Source organism: Maniola hyperantus, chromosome 6, assembly GCF_902806685.2.
Source record: "Maniola hyperantus chromosome 6, iAphHyp1.2, whole genome shotgun sequence".
NCBI classification, from domain to species: domain Eukaryota; kingdom Metazoa; phylum Arthropoda; class Insecta; order Lepidoptera; family Nymphalidae; genus Maniola; species Maniola hyperantus.
The window spans coordinates 16780050-16794769 of record NC_048541.1 but is presented as its reverse complement, the minus strand read 5'-3'; the positions used below and the strand labels follow the sequence as shown (position 1 = coordinate 16794769).

Sequence of the window (14720 nt, the reverse complement as noted above, 5' to 3'; positions counted from 1 at the left end):
TCTCACGAAAGAATATACTGTGGTTTCAAAATAAAACACTAAATTGTAAAAATAATGTAAACTTTAATATAAGTACCTATTCAAGTACCTAGATACCATGAAGCAGATGCATTTTGAATGCAAAACCTTTGCCAATTTTGAATTGGAATTACTTCGTACCTATATCGTATATCGGTTGTAAAACTTTTGCTTATTGCTATTTACTCGCAGGGGTTAACATTTCGTTAAGTACACATATTATAAAATTTCATTATGAATATTCAATACAAAAATGTAAGTAGGAAAAGTTTTGTAAGTACACTTTGAGATTCAATATGTCATCACTTAAAAATAATTAAAATCTATAAAAAGTATAAACAATAAAAGTATAAACAGGTATGGGCGAGCTGCCAGCAAAGCCAAAACACACACCAGTCAAGTGCGAGGGTTCCGTACTATCGTTACTACAAAAAATAAAAATAAAGTTCTACTTACGGCTTTCGGATTTCCCCTTTACTTGTGCTATAAGACATTGCTAAGTGCCAAACATGATTACAGGTCAACGCGAAGTACATAGTTTTTGATTCCCTTGACGGGCCTCGACAGATACGATAGACAAACAGACAGACAACGAAGTGACCCTAAAGAGTTCCTTTTTTTCTTTGGAGATACGGAACCCTATAAACGCTACAAACAAGGAGTTTCGATCATTCACAAATCCATACTAATATTATAAATACGAAAGTGTGTCTGTCTGTCTGTCTGTCTGCTAGCTTTTCACGGCCCAACCGTTCAACCGATTTTGATGAAATTTGGTACAGAGTTAGCTTATATCCCGGGGAAGGACATAGGCTATTTTTTATCCCGGAAAACTGATGAATTCCCACGGGATTTTTAAAAAACCTAAATCCACGCATACGAAGTCGCGGGAATCAGCTAGTGCAATATAAAAAGCCTCCTCCGTTCGAGACTGCGTTCCGCAAGATGGCGCAATTGTTCGCGAGTACACAAAACACTACGCTGTGTGCTCCCAGTGACGCTGATAGCATTCGACCGTCGAAACATTATGTAAAAGCAAAATAGACCTTAACTACCTTGTTTCAAAGCATAAGTTCGTCTATACATTTACAGCCAAACGCTCTAAGCGTCAACATGAAATTAAAATCAGTGGTACTGAATTTTTGACTTTAACTCGAGGGACTTTAGATCCATTTCACTACGACATTATGATGTTTCGATCTCGAATTCTATCATCGCTCGTCGGGTCGGATGTAAACTCTTATAGCTATATCGACAAGTTCTGCAAAACACGACCAGTCTAAATTAATGACAGATAATAATTCTATCTACAAAACTAGTGTTATCTTTTTTTTTGTAAAAAAACTGAAAAAGACAGCACTAGTTTTACACCTGTCAAACTAGGCCAAGAATTTGTGCCAAGAGGATGTTCTATTTCACGAAGACCGTTTGTCTATGTTGTGTGACACGCGTCAGCCGCGCTGCACGGAGACGTCTCACATGCCCGACTCTACGATGCCCTCGTCGTCTGCAACAGAAGCACACGTCAGCCGCGCTGCACGGAGGCGCCTCACATGCCCGACTCCACGATGCCCTCGTCGTCTGCAACAGAAGCACACGTCAGCCGCGCTGCACGGAGGCGCCTCACATGCCCGACTCCACGATGCCCTCGTCGTCTGCAACAGAAGCACACGTCAGCCGCGCTGCACGGAGGCGCCTCACATGCCCGACTCCACGATGCCCTCGTCGTCTGCAACAGAAGCACGCATCAGTCGCACTAGGAGTGGCTCTAGCCTCTGGGTGACGACTAACTACAATTATTACCATTCACTGTGTTTCATTTCAACAAAGCGGTTGCATATTATTTGAACGATGGTAAAACATTACTGTATACAAATGGCATGTTACTTATGTGGACGCTAACATATTACTGGGAGGCCATGATCACCACAAACCGACAAGAGCACACTTCTGTAGAGAGGCGTTAGTAATGAGTGGGAGTGGGAGTGGGAGTGGGGGAGAGAGAGAGAGAGAGAGAGAGGCATGCGACTTGCTCGGTGACGCGCCGCCCGGCGCCGCCGCGCCCGTAGCGCGCACCTGTCCACGCAACACAGGCGTTAGCGCGCTCCACGAACCTCGGAGAACTGTCTCTTTTTTGCCTCTTTAGCACTATAATGTGGTTAATTCCGTTGTACACAATCTCTAAACTAACCTAAAATGGCACGTCTAAATCTATTGATATCCCTTTCATAATGTTGCTTGCGCAAAAGGATAGCACTAGATTTAGACCTGTTAAATTTAGTTTAGTTTAGAGATTGTGTACAAGAGAATCTGCCCCATTGTTGTACCAACTGGTCATTTAGCAGTACCTCATACCTCATACCTCACACTTCACACCTCACACCTCACACCTCACACTTCACACCTCACACCTCACACCTCACACCTCACACCTCACACCTCACACCTCACACCTCACACCTCACACCTCACACCTCACACTTCACACCTCACACCTCACACCTCACACCTCACACCGCCATACGACGGGGCTAATTGTTTCGCACTCACACAATCTCTCGATAGCCGGTTTTTCTTGCCACTTTAGTTTAGAGATTGTACAACCACGGAATGACTCACCTTCGAAGGCGGCGTTGTGGTGGTGGTTGGCGGGCGGCGGCGGCTGCAGGTCGGCGCCCTCCAGCGCGGCCAGCACGCACTGGTGGATGCAGATGTACTGCTGCTCCGTCTGCACCATCCACACGCGCTCGCGCCGCATGGCGTGCACCATGCCGAAGATGTCGAGCGCGTCGGCGTGCGCCGCCAGCTGCTGCAGCGCGCGGTCCAGCGTGATGAAGGTGCCGGAGCGGCCCACGCCCGCGCTGCAGTGCACCACGACGGGGCGCGCGTCGGGCGCCGGCGGGCAGCGCTCGCGGAAGGCGCGCACGAAGCGCGCCAGCGCCGTGGGCGGCGACGGCACGCCGAAGTCGGGCCACGTGGTGAAGTGCAGGTGCGTGACGACGCGCTGCTCGGCGCCGCGGCTGGCGGCCAGCTCGGTGACGGTCCAGTCGGGGTAGCGGCTCTCGTTGAGCGCCGTGACGGCGATGTCGCCGTACAGCACGGGCCGCGTGTCGTAGGGCCAGTAGCGGTCGCACTTCTCGCGGCCCTTCTCCACGCAGCGCGTCAGCATCACCACGGCGCGGCTGCCCGACTCCCACACCATGCGCCAGAAGTCGTCGCGCGTGCAGTGCAGCGGGCCCTGCGTCACGATGAACTCGCGCGGGCTGGAGTGGCCCGGCACGTAGTTGGCGTTGATGTAGTCGCTGCCCTCCTCGTCGTCCACGGGCTGCAGCTTGTAGCGCGAGTGGTCGTACGGCAGGATGTTGGTGAAGCGGTTCTTGGGCCGGTTGACGGGCAGGTCGGCGGCGGCGCACGGCTGCTCGCGCCCCACGTGCTTCAGCTCGTCGAACTCCTCGCTGAAGCGGAAGTCGGAGTCGGCGGCCATGCGGCGGTAGTGCTCGGCGAAGTCGGCCACGCGCACCGGGCGGCTGGCGGCGGGCGCGGCGGGCGCGGGCGCGGCGCGGCGCCGGCGCAGCAGCAGCGCGGCCGCCGCCAGCGCCAGCAGCAGCGCGCCGGCCGCGGCGCCGCCCGCCAGCCAGCCCGTGTGGTCGGCGTCGGTGTACACCACGGCGTACGCGGTGTCGGTGAACTTGTCGCGCGCGGTGAAGGCGCGCAGCTTCACGTAGTAGCGCGTGCCCGGCTTCAGCGGCCCGTTGCAGTAGCGCGCGCCGCCCTCGCAGCGCTCCGAGCCCAGCGTGAACTCCTCCACGGAGCCGCCGCGGAACGGGTAGTAGGGCTCCGACACCTGGTAGGGCGGCCACACCGCCAGGCGCTGCACGTCGCGCCAGGCGGGCAGCTGCGCGGGCGCGTCGCGCGGCTCCTCGGCCACCACGAGCGCGTAGGCCGTCACGTTGCCGTTGGCGGGCGAGAAGTCGTCGGCGCGGAAGCGCACCGTGACCGTGCTGGTGGTGCGGCGCACGGCGGCGGGCAGCGCGCGCGGGCGCGGCGGCGCGGCGATGGCCGTGCGCGCGCGCCACGCCGCCGCCGCGCCCGCGCCCGCGCGCGACTCCGCCGTCAGCCGGAACTCGTACTCCGCGCCCGCCGTCAGCCCTGCACACACACACACACACGTCAGCTCGAGTGCAACGCGCGAGGACCAGGTAGGTAGCAGGCAGGTACTCACCGGTGACGGTGCCCTCGCGCGCCGCGGCCGGGAACTCGAGGCGGCGCGCGGCGGCGGGCTCGTCGGGCGGGAAGTACTCCAGCACGAAGCGCTGCAGCACGCCGTGCGCGTCGCGCGGCGGCAGCTCCCACGTGAACGTGATCTCCGCGGGCTTGGTGTCGGCGGGCTGGAAGCGGGAGGGCGCGGCGGGCGGCGCCTCCAGCGTGCGCACGGAGGCCGAGCGCGCCGCCGAGCGCGTGAGGATGGTGGCGGGCGTGCCCGAGCGCACCTCCACGCTGAACGTGTACTCGGTGTAGGGGCGCAGGCCGTCCACCGTGAGCGCCAGGTCGCGCGTGGTGCGCGCCTCCAGCGCGTCGGGCGCCGCCAGCCACTGCAGCTCGAAGTCCGTGAAGTCGCCGGGCGGGCGCGGCCACGCCAGCGCCACGGCGCGCGCGCCCGCCGCCGTGGCGCGCAGGGCGGCCACGGGGCGCGGGAACAGGCGCGCCTGGCGCTGCACGGGGTGCGACGTCACGTTGCGCGACACCGTCCACATGGTGAGGTTGTACAGCCGCCCCGGCACCAGCCCCGGGAACTCCACCTGCGCACGAGCACCACGTACACAAACACGACCTGCGCGGCACGTCGGCGGCCGCGTCGCCCCGCCGACGTGCGCGTGTACAGCACCTGCGCGGCACGTCACCTCACCTGCTGGTCGGCGGCGTCGGCGGCGCGCGTCTGCCAGCGCGCGGGCTCGTCGCCGCCCTCCAGCCGGAAGCGGTACGCGTCGAAGAGCGTCGCCGCCGCCGGCGTGCGCGTGTACAGCACCTGCGCGGCACGTCACAATTGTAATATTGCAACGTTTCGGCAGAACGCTGGCTGTATGTTGTATGTTGTACGGCTATATGTTGAGAAGCAGGTTATTAGCTTCGAACCACTGTTCCACCTTGGTGAGAGAATTGTTTACTTCATCAAAAGTTGTTAAGTATCGATTGATTTTAAATAAAAGTGATGTATCATCAGCAAACAAGACTATCCCGTAACTGTCCTTAGCGAGGTAAGGAAGGTCATTGATGTAAATGAAGAACAGAAAAGGTCCTAAGATGGAACCTTGTGGCACCCCCATTTTTACAACGGATCGCTTTCCATTCACGTCTACCCTTTGTATTCTATCATTTAGGTTCATTACTCATCAATTCCAATGCTGCACCCCTAATTCCATAATGGTGCAATTTCGTGCCCAATGTTTCATGAGCAACGCAGTCGAAAGCCTTGGACAGATCACAGCTAAACGCCAAGCGCGTCACGTGATTCCTCCCAGGCTTCATATATATTTAGAATTAACTCAACACCAGCATCGGTTGTTGAGCGACCCCGTGTAAAACCAAACTGTTTGCACGTCTGTCTGTCTGTCTGTCCAGTCGAGGGACGAGACACGTCGTGTTGTGCAGCAGGTACTGGCAGCGTATGAATGTACGGAGGGATAGGGCGCTCGCAATACCTACTTAAACAATTATCTATTTATGACATCTGCGAGGTCGGCCACCACTCCCCAGAAAACACAATTTTTTCCTTTCTTCTACGTGTCTGACCTCTCCTCAGCTCCCCAGGAAGTCGCCGTCAGCTTTCTCAGTAAGCTGTTGCGTGTGCAGACCTTTTGCTGGGTGTTCATGTAGTGCTGTTTCATTGTCAGGCTTCGGTCGAGGGTTACGCCCAAGTATTTGGGGAAACACGGGGATTATGCGACAATTTTGTGTTTTGCCATATGTGATGTTAAGTTCCCTATTTGCGTCTTCATTACGTAGGTGGTATACGCCGACTTGGGTTTGGTTTCAGTCCACTTGCCGCATAGTAGTCACCGAGCTGGTTCAGGGATGTGGTTATTGCTTGCTCTGCACTCGTGCAGCTGTCCGCTTGAGCTGCTAGTGCTAGGTCGTCTGCGTAAATGAAGCTTTTAGTGTCCTTTGCCCTAGGCTGGTCGTTTGTGTAGATATTGAATAGGCTTTTTGATCGGGTTACTGGTAAACACTAAATCTAGCATCTTGTGGCAATGTGCATTTAATTATTTGATGAGCGCCACTTAATTGTGTTCGAGCGGTTTGTTAGAGTCGAACTGTTGGTATTGTCGGTGGATATATTTTAAATAGTGAAACGTGACCTCCGTATCACAATCATGACTGTGAAGTTGCGCAGTGTGCTCGAACGCAACGCAGATTCCACCAATCAGATTATCGAAAATGGACGTGACACTATAATCTGATTGGTGGAACACACACTGTGTGACGTGTGATAGTGTCGTGACGTCGAACAAAGAAGATGCGGAGGCGTAAATACATATCGATGCTACAAGGCCCAGGGCGGACGCGGCGGACTCACCCGGATGGCCGGCAGCGCGTCGTCGTGCTCGTCAGACTCGTTGACGATGGTCATCTCCGACTGGATCAGCGGCCCTGCGGAGAGGCACGTCATTAGATAGGTGGTAGCAGTGCGGCCCTCGCCCGCCGCCGCGTCGTAGCACAGCAAGGAACCACGCGGGGAACTACAACCGGCTACGGGCATTCGCGCACCATTGGCATAAGAGGAGGAGGAGCAGCAGCGGAGATCACAGCTGTGTTAGTGACGTCTAGCCCCCAAGGAGGGAGAGTGAGCATAAGGGACAAGGAAGAGACAAAAATAATTTGTAGGGAGTCAAGAAGGCGCCCCGGGAAAATGCCAAGAGCAAGTACCGAACGGGCGCCCTCCCGCGATTCGGCCGGAGGGTTGTCTCCTTGGCCCGGCTGCAGCGCGCCCAGCAGCACGCGGCCCTCGCCCGCCGCCGCGTCGTAGCACAGCAAGTAGGGGGCGGGTACGTACGCGTCCTCGTGTGCATGGTGAACAGCTCGCTGGACAGGTTGTAGGAGTGCGCGGCGATGGACAGCGCGTAGCCGCGGCCCGGCTGCAGCGCGCCCAGCAGCACGCGGCCCTCGCCCGCCGCCGCGTCGTAGCACAGCAAGTAGGGGGCGGGTACGTACGCGTCCTCGTGTGCATGGTGAACAGCTCGCTGGACAGGTTGTAGGAGTGCGCGGCGATGGACAGCGCGTAGCCGCGGCCCGGCTGCAGCGCGCCCAGCAGCACGCGGCCCTCGCCCGCCGCCGCGTCGTAGCACAGCAAGTAGGGGGCGGGTACGTACGCGTCCTCGTGTGCATGGTGAACAGCTCGCTGGACAGGTTGTAGGAGTGCGCGGCGATGGACAGCGCGTAGCCGCGGCCCGGCTGCAGCGCGCCCAGCAGCACGCGGCCCTCGCCCGCCGCCGCGTCGTAGCACAGCAAGTAGGGGGCGGGTACGTACGCGTCCTCGTGTGCATGGTGAACAGCTCGCTGGACAGGTTGTAGGAGTGCGCGGCGATGGACAGCGCGTAGCCGCGGCCCGGCTGCAGCGCGCCCAGCAGCACGCGGCCCTCGCCCGCCGCCGCGTCGTAGCACAGCAAGTAGGGGGCGGGTACGTACGCGTCCTCGTGTGCATGGTGAACAGCTCGCTGGACAGGTTGTAGGAGTGCGCGGCGATGGACAGCGCGTAGCCGCGGCCCGGCTGCAGCGCGCCCAGCAGCACGCGGCCCTCGCCCGCCGCCGCGTCGTAGCACAGCAAGTAGGGGGCGGGTACGTACGCGTCCTCGTGTGCATGGTGAACAGCTCGCTGGACAGGTTGTAGGAGTGCGCGGCGATGGACAGCGCGTAGCCGCGGCCCGGCTGCAGCGCGCCCAGCAGCACGCGGCCCTCGCCCGCCGCCGCGTCGTAGCACAGCAAGTAGGGGGCGGGTACGTACGCGTCCTCGTGTGCATGGTGAACAGCTCGCTGGACAGGTTGTAGGAGTGCGCGGCGATGGACAGCGCGTAGCCGCGGCCCGGCTGCAGCGCGCCCAGCAGCACGCGGCCCTCGCCCGCCGCCGCGTCGTAGCACAGCAAGTAGGGGGCGGGTACGTACGCGTCCTCGTGTGCATGGTGAACAGCTCGCTGGACAGGTTGTAGGAGTGCGCGGCGATGGACAGCGCGTAGCCGCGGCCCGGCTGCAGCGCGCCCAGCAGCACGCGGCCCTCGCCCGCCGCCGCGTCGTAGCACAGCAAGTAGGGGGCGGGTACGTACGCGTCCTCGTGTGCATGGTGAACAGCTCGCTGGACAGGTTGTAGGAGTGCGCGGCGATGGACAGCGCGTAGCCGCGGCCCGGCTGCAGCGCGCCCAGCAGCACGCGGCCCTCGCCCGCCGCCACGTCGCGCTGCTGCGCCGCGTCCTCCGCCGCCGCGTCGCCCTCGCCCTCCGCCGCCCACCAGCGCACGCGGTACCACTCCACGCGGCCGGCGGGGCGCGGCCACTCCAGCGTCACGTTGCGCGTGTCGGCCAGCTGCGCCACGTTGGACACGGGGTTGGGCCCTGCGACAACCACCACACCGCCGCACAATCACACCGACCTCATGCCATGTGACTGATTAACGAATATGTCACATATTTCACCTTGAATTTCATTTTAACGTAATTTAAGTAATAATATAGACTTATCATATTCTCCTTTGAATAAATCTGTGGACCATAATATATAATCGATATTTTAAAATATGGACACAATCCTGATGCAGGGTTCTGCAGTCTGCACAATCTGCAGTCTGCACAGTCTGCAGTCTGCACAGTCTGCAGTCTGCACAGCGCACTCCTCAACCGTGGGACTTCATGAAAATGAATAGATGGTGAGTCAACGTTACTGACATTGTTACCATTGCCCGAGTCCCAACAAACAAATTTCTGTTCATCTGTTATTCTCTCTTTGTATAAGCATTAAAAAATCAATACACTTAAAAAGCGAAATCGTTTGGAATATAATTTCCTTTTAATAGAAGAAAATAAATTGGGTAAAATGAGAAATAAGGACAATCACTCACGGACGGTGTGGTGCGCGCCGAGCGGCTGGCCGCTGTCCACGCTCTCGCCGGCCGCGTCCTCGCTCAGCGAGTCCAGCTGGATGCTGTAGCGCTCGCCGTGCGTCATGTCGGTGATCTCGGCGTGGTCGGCGGCCGGCGGCAGCGGCGCCAGGCGGCGCGCGGGCGCGTCGGCCGGCCCGTAGCGCACGGCGTAGGCGCCCACCAGCCCGTCGCGCGGCCCGCGCCAGCGCAGCAGCACGGAGTTGGACGTGGCGCGCTCCACGCCCAGCCACTCGGGCGGCAGCGGCCGCACGGGCTTGAGCACGGTGTGCGGCTCGCTGCGCAGGCCGTGGCTCACGGCGGCCAGCTGGATCTCGTACACGGCGCCGGGCACCAGCTCCTCCAGCGTGGCGTTGGTGGCGCGGGTGTCCAGCAGGCGCGCGGGCTCGGCGCCGCGGCGGCGGTAGCGCAGCTCGTAGCGCTCCTGGCGCGAGTTGACGTCGGAGCTCCAGGCCAGCTGCAGCGCGCGCTGCTGCGGCGCGGCGGCGCGCAGCGCGGGCGCCAGCGGCCGCGTGGCCACGGCCGTCACGGACTCGTTGGAGGGCACGCCGCGCGACACTGCCGCCACGCTCACGGTGTAGTTGCGGCCCGGCAGCAGCGCCTGCAGCGTGGCGTTGCTGCGCGGCGTGCTGAGCGCGTTGCTGTCGTCGCGCGACGGCCCCGTCTCGTGGTAGGACACCTGCCGGACGACTCTCACACGTTAACACGTTGTTGTCGGTGCGGCCGTTGGTCGTGACGAGCTAAACACTTGAACAGCTAATCAAGAGAGAGAGAGAAATAAAAAAAAATATTCCGACGAATTGAGAACCTCCTCCTTTTTTGAAGTCGGTTGATAAAAATACTAAAAATTAAAAATAAATAATATCATCATTTATAAATACCTCGTTTATCTAATATCTACCTGTAATGTAATATCTACCTGTAATGTAATATCTACCTGTAATGTAATATCTACCTGTAATGTAATATCTACCTGTAATGTAATATCTACCTGTAATGTAATATCTACCTGTAATGTAATATCTACCTGTAATGTAATATCTACCTGTAATGTAATATCTACCTGTAATGTAATATCTACCTGTAATGTAATATTAATAATGGAAATCACTCACGATAGTTTAAACGCTGAATACCACGTTTTTAAAATGGGCTAAAAATTATAAAATAACTAGCTTATGCTCGCGACTTTGTCCGTGTGGACTACACAAATTTTGAACCCTTATTTCACCCCCTAGCGGTTGTATTTTCAAAAGTCCTTTCTTAGCGAATGCCTACGCCGTAATAGCTATTGGCTATCCAAATTTCAGCCCGATCCGTCCAGTAGTTTGAGCTATGCGGTGACAGATCAGTCAGTCAGTTAGTCACCTTACCCTTTTATATACTTAAGATACTTGTAAGATTTAAAACAAAAAACATGGGGCGCCCGCTGTGTGGGGAAACGACAAACGCCTCACGGAAAGAAATCATTTTTTAGGGTTCCGTACCTCAAAACGAAAAACTGAACCCTTATAAGATCACTTTGTTGTCTGTCTGTCTGTCTGTCAAGAAACCTACAGGGTACTTCCCGTTGACCTAGAATCATGTTTGGCAGGTAGGTACATCTTATAGCTGACATTTGGGGAAAAATCTAAAAACCGTGAATTTAGGGTTAGATCACACACAAAAAATTAAATTGTGGTCATGAACTAATAATTCGTACTTTCAACTTTCAAAGTGAGTGACTATATCAAGTGAAGTATCATATGAAAGGTCTTCACCTGTACATTCTAAAACAGATATTTATTTATTTTTATGCATCATAGTTTTTGAATTATCGTGCAAAATGTCGACAAAATACGACTGTAGTACGGAACCCTCATTGCGCGAGCCTGACTCGCCAATAAAAAAAACCGGCCACTTGAGTTATACAGTAAAACTAGCCGATGGCCGCGACTTCGTACGTCGATGTTCTGTGCAACATTCGGTTTTGTACTGCGCGTTGATTATATACATATATAGTCGTGACCTTGTACTCGTCCTGCGTGCTGCCCTCGGCCGGCGTCCACCGCAGCAGCACGCCGCCGCCCTCCGCGGCCTCCGCGCGCCGCGCGCTCAGCTCGCGCACCGGCAGCGGCTCTGCAACACGAGGCGCCTTGTCACTGTGTGCACTACACTCACTGTGTGGCACTCACTGGCGAGGCGGTACTCACTGAGCGTCACGTCGGCGGCGGCCGGCCACGACGTCACCTTGCCGGACATGGTCTTGACGGTGACGGCGTAGTGCGCGCCGGGCTCCAGCCCCTCGAACGAGCAGTGCGGCGGCTCGTCGCGCGCGCGCAGCTGCGGCGGCAGACGCCGCGCGCCCGCGCCCCCCCGCGCCGCCCGCCGACACGGATATCTGGTACTTCTCAAACTCGCTGCAACGGAAAGCACGTGTCAGATGGCGCGTCCGCCGTGTCGCTACGTAGGTACCCGCAGCTCCACGTCCGCTCACCTCTGGTCGGCGGGCGGCAGCCAGGCGACGCGGAAGGCGGTCTCGGAGCGCAGCGCGGGGTCGACGGACACGTTGCGCGGGCGCAGCGGCACGGTGCGGTACTGCGCCGTGTGTCGCGTGTATGTACGTACGTACGTAGACACACTCACCTCTGGTCGGCGGGCGGCAGCCAGGCGACGCGGAAGGCGGTCTCGGAGCGCAGCGCGGGGTCGACGGACACGTTGCGCGGGCGCAGCGGCACGGTGCGGTACTGCGCCGTGTGTCGCGTGTATGTACGTACGTACGTAGACACACTCACCTCTGGTCGGCGGGCGGCAGCCAGGCGACGCGGAAGGCGGTCTCGGAGCGCAGCGCGGGGTCGACGGACACGTTGCGCGGGCGCAGCGGCACGGTGCGGTACTGCGCCGTGTGTCGCGTGTATGTACGTACGTACGTAGACACACTCACCTCTGGTCGGCGGGCGGCAGCCAGGCGACGCGGAAGGCGGTCTCGGAGCGCAGCGCGGGGTCGACGGACACGTTGCGCGGGCGCAGCGGCACGGTGCGGTACTGCGCCGTGTGTCGCGTGTATGTACGTACGTACGTAGACACACTCACCTCTGGTCGGCGGGCGGCAGCCAGGCGACGCGGAAGGCGGTCTCGGAGCGCAGCGCGGGGTCGACGGACACGTTGCGCGGGCGCAGCGGCACGGTGCGGTACTGCGCCGTGTGTCGCGTGTATGTACGTACGTACGTAGACACACTCACCTCTGGTCGGCGGGCGGCAGCCAGGCGACGCGGAAGGCGGTCTCGGAGCGCAGCGCGGGGTCGACGGACACGTTGCGCGGGCGCAGCGGCACGGTGCGGTACTGCGCCGTGTGTCGCGTGTATGTACGTACGTACGTAGACACACTCACCTCTGGTCGGCGGGCGGCAGCCAGGCGACGCGGAAGGCGGTCTCGGAGCGCAGCGCGGGGTCGACGGACACGTTGCGCGGGCGCAGCGGCACGGTGCGGTACTGCGCCGTGTGTCGCGTGTATGTACGTACGTACGTAGACACACTCACCTCTGGTCGGCGGGCGGCAGCCAGGCGACGCGGAAGGCGGTCTCGGAGCGCAGCGCGGGGTCGACGGACACGTTGCGCGGGCGCAGCGGCACGGTGCGGTACTGCGCCGTGTGTCGCGTGTATGTACGTACTGTTACGGGATCTTTGGGGAAAGGCTTTTTAAAAAAAGATTTTATTTCCCTAAAACTATTTAATTAGTTTCTACACAATTTATATTACGAAAACAAATAACCGGAAAGACGTGTTAACTGGTTGACGTTACCCTCGAGACTAACTGTTGTCGTCTAGCCTCTTGTTAGGAGAGCTTAGGTGGGGTGTGCCTGCGTTAGCACTATTGTATACATACCAAAGGTGTAACACCTCCCCCATGGGGGTAAACTTCGGATAGTTTTCCTTCCGAAGTTTATCTTCATAAAGAAAGCTTAAAGTTTCCGTTTAAGTTTCGGATATCCAATAGGCTTATCTGTGACTTCATTGACTTCGCCGCCCTTTGGATTAATATTCACTTCCAACTCTATATTTTCAAAATTCTTATCCGGTAATTTATTTTCCTTTACATTTACGTTTTTGAATATCTTACGAACTACAATATAAATCACTCCACCGACAATACCAATGGAAATGATTATGGTTAGAATTGAGTAATGCGTCCCGTATTTTATGATGTGAGGAATTTCTTCTGTCAGTTCTGTGCTGAAGAAATTTTTATTTAACATTTCCCTTTGGGATTTTAAATTATCTAAATCGATTCTCTCCAAACGAATAGGGGACACACTATCTTTAATTTTTTCAAATTTAAACCTATTACAACACGAATCATTAATGAGATTGTAATCAAAGGTTATTAGAGGTAAAGATATATTTTTATCAATTTTATTTGTCATAAGGACTGTGTTTTTATTGTATCCAATGCATGATTCTCGTAAGGTTAGAACACCAGTACCTAACAAAGTGTCCTCTTTATGTATTTTAAATCTCTGACATTCTATGATAATTTTACTTGGTTCGGATTGGACAAATATCCACCTATTATAATTCAATTTTTTCCAAATATTTACTTTACCATATATGAACTTGGTTTCACATTGGTTCGGGATTTTATTAATGACCTTTGATAACAATTCGCTTTCACAAGTAATTTTACCATCAGTTGCATACACATTTGCAACATCACATATATAATGTTCGTAATTAATAATTAAACAATTATTCAAATCGTCCAGATCGAAATAGTGGTTTTTATCAATAGTCATTGCGATATATTTCGAACTAGGAATTACTAAACTGAAAGACTCTGGTTTACCAGGAATATGCGGTGTAGGCAAGGGGATATTATGATATAATCTATATTGTGTACTTGACACTAATGGTATTTGTAATACGAATATCAATTTGTTTTTCATATAGTAAGACGATACCTTTGATATTTTCATAATAGTATGTATCATAGAAATCTCAAGTGGGACTGGTAATTCTAATTCTTGAGGTAAATGTCTAGAGCAATCAATAAGTTCCCTGTGGAGTTGTTTTGGTGTAATTATTGATGGATGCAATATATTCTGACTACTAAACATTATGGCATTTATGATATCTTCAAGTTTGAATGATAATGTAAGTATAGACATTTCAAGGCTAGTGAATACATCATTAATATCTAATTGCAATTGAATTTTATCTTCAGTGATGGATAAATTTCCTATTTTCGCCGAGAATTTGTCAATAGCTTCATTCAGACGGTGTTCATTTACTTGGACCTTTATGAATGTTTCATTAAAATTATTAATTATAGAGTTAGTTACTAAAATGTTTTCTTTAACCAAAGACGATATTTTCTTTTCGTTATTCAATACGGAATCTATTGCTTCATCAAAAACTACTGCATCATCTTCGTCTAAAGTTCCAAAGATGTGTTTCATAATGGAACCGATCCCTGCAAACCAAGCACTGCGTTTGGCTTTTGTATCTAACAAATGAGATATGGCAGAGAATTGTTTTACTATATCTTGGTATCGTAATGTTAAAGGCTCGAAAATGTTATAGC

The 14720-nt window shown here is 55.0% G+C and overlaps 1 pseudogene; it reads right to left on the bottom strand.

The window, feature by feature from the left end:
- Positions 1-43: 43 nt before the first annotated feature.
- The window catches only part of LOC117983260 (tyrosine-protein phosphatase 10D-like), a 14956-nt pseudogene continuing 279 nt past the window's right edge, over positions 44-14720 (bottom strand).